This window comes from Geospiza fortis, unplaced genomic scaffold, assembly GCF_000277835.1.
Source record: "Geospiza fortis unplaced genomic scaffold, GeoFor_1.0 scaffold130, whole genome shotgun sequence".
NCBI lineage: Eukaryota > Metazoa > Chordata > Aves > Passeriformes > Thraupidae > Geospiza > Geospiza fortis.
In genome coordinates, this window is record NW_005054300.1 from 7,485,337 (window position 1) to 7,488,328 (window position 2,992).

Here is a 2,992-nt window from a genome sequence, read left to right on the forward strand (position 1 = left end):
ATATTCAACATATTTGAAAAGTCACCCTCTCTGCCCCTCCAAATAAAGTAAAACTTCCACTTGATTTTAATGGACCATAGAAACAATGTGGCTTTCAAACAAAATTTACACTTTGCTGTCTCACAGCCATAGCAACTCGCCAGCATTCTAACATCTGAATTGCTGATGAGCTTGTATTTCCCTGAAGGAGATGCTGTCTTGAATTTACAGTTAATGGAGGAGAAAAAATGAATTCTCTAAAACCTTCAGAAAACATGTTCCACAAACAAATACTTGACAAAACAGTTAGAGGTCAATATTGACAGCCTGTCAGATCAGAGTTCAAAGAGGACTCTTTTTGATGAGGAAATATCATAGTCCTTGGTGTCTCCTTTCAGGATAAGGACATGGTGTTCAGAACCCAGCCCAGACTTCATCTGGTTTTTTTGAGCTGTCACTTACTGTAGCTGTAACAGAACTTAGTACAGAAAGGGTACAGTCAGGGACTTGGGCACTATTAATACAAAGCATGCTACTTTCACTTCAAACCATTTTACAAACTATATTAAAAAAAGTAAACTGGCCCACCTTGACTGCTGTAATTTTAAAACCACCTGAGCACCTCACAACCTTCCCTGTGGCTATCCCAGTAACACTTCATCAGTTAATAAAGTGCCACTCAGCCATTTCTACAAAAGAGCAGAAAGATGTTCCTGTAAGAGCATTAGCTGCTTTTATTCAGGCATTAGTCATTTGACATCTAAATTATTTTCAAAATTACTATGAAGAACAGTTATACTTTGTAGACACACCCCCCCATTTTTTAAGTAACAATGACTTTTTAATGGCTACAAATGCAAATTTTCATAACTGAGTCATGAAGAGATCTGCACCATTATGTATGAGTGCCTCCTTCCAGCAGCAGATTTTTCTCAGCAATTATTTTAGATAATTTTCAGGTAAGTGGGAAGAAAAATACTAAAATTTCAGATTATTAAAAATAATGAGCTGTGGATCCCCCATCCTGGAAGTGTACAAGGCCAGGTTTGATGGGGCTCTGAATAACATGATCTAGTGGAATGTGTCCCTGTCCATGCAGAGGCTTTGGAACCACATGATCTTTAAGGTCCCTTCAAACCCAGACCATTCTATGACTCTGTGATTATATGATTCTGATTTTACAAAAGGTGCTTCTGTGTGGTAACAATTTATCCATCTGGTGACAGTTACATTAAGGTCTAATTTTCATCCAAATTTTCATATGTTTAATATATGATTACTGATACTATACATGATAATTCTTCCTGAACTATTATCTGATACTAACACACTAGTAGTCTTAAAAGATATTTAATTAAGTTTATCAGCTAGGTTTGTAATTTAAGTGATTTTTAAAGTAAGATTTATATCAGCTGAATAATCATATTCTGTCATTCAGTCATTGATACAATCTCTTATGTTTTCAGTTCTTGAGTGTTGATATCAACCCTCCTACAAGCAATAGTATTTCTCTGAACCTTATCACATCAGGACCACGCAAAGCAGAGATAGTCACAGTGTGAGTAAATTAGATAACTGTATTTTATGATTAATGTCAATTTGGTACCCAAATGCCACTAATCTGATGAATATCTGATATTGATTGATCAGATAGGACTTTAAAAACTAAGGAAAACGATGTGCTGAAGACATGCTTACAATTTTAAAATATTTTTATAAAATATTTGTAGAATTTCCAGTTTATTTGTGTTCCAGCATGTGGTTTACAATCCACAGGAGCTAGAGAAGAATGCAGGAGCTAGAGAAGAAACAAGAGGAAGAGATTTAGTCAGGCAACAGAAACAAATCACCACAAGATAAATGAAGAATGTGTGGACAGAGGGGAAGAAAGTCAATTGAAAATTGCAGAAGAGTGAATTTAGTACTGGTCCCAGCTTTCAGGTAGGATACTCGGCAGGCAGATGTGTCAACGTGACCTGAGTAAAAAAAGCACGGTTGCTTTAGCAGGCACTGTCATCCTGGACTTGCTCCAAGAGCAGGGGGATTGTGAAGAGAGGTTGTTTGTGAACATTAACTTAGAGAAACTTAAATGGGGTCACAGGCAGCTCCAGCAGGACCAGGACATCAGGTTGTCTTAGTAAGTTCCACAGACTTCCTCCAACTACTAACACAATACAAGTGAGCAGCCATTTGTATATTTATTTTCTTCTTATAATATGTTTAATAATATACCTGAATACATAAAGAAGTTTCCTTACTGATCTCAGTAAAACAAATACTTACATGTCCTAAGGAAGACTTGTTCTACCAGATGCTCCATTCAGAGTGGTACCATTAAGTGCAGATCAAGGTACAGAACTGTCACTCTAAATGCACATCATGTATGCTAGACCAGATTTTCCAGTTAATAGCAGTGCCATTTGTCTTATGACACAGCGTAAATAGCAGAGCAGCTGCAAAAAAAAAAAAGTAATACGTCAGATTACAGGTCTGTCTAGGCACTATTCAATCCCCAATAGAGACAATGCAATGCATCTACAGAACAAGTAAAGGGTATTTTCTTTACGTACTCTTTCAACATCAGGTAGTCTGTATTTTGCATACTGCTGGACCAACACAAGTAGGTGCAAAGTTGAGGCTGATGTGATGGGGATGGCCAAGACAGCAGCACAGGTTCCTCCTTTAGGGCAGGGAAAGTATTTACAGAGGTTTGGGAGCATCCCTCCCCAGCAGTAAGACCTCACACATCATCTGCAGTCACAACTGCTGCTGCTGAGACAATGAGAGAACTAAACTCAGAAACCTCCACCTTAAACTATGGGAAATGCCACCAAGTTCAATGGGACTATTGAATATAAGCATGTAAAAATAAAAGTAATACATTCCTATCTGACTCGTTAAGTTTTGCTGCACAATAGCAGGAAATATGTAAATAAGTATTTTTATTGTACTACCTTCCTGCAGGTTCTGTTTTACAAGCCATTCTGTTTGTTGTCTACTAACATCCTCAGTA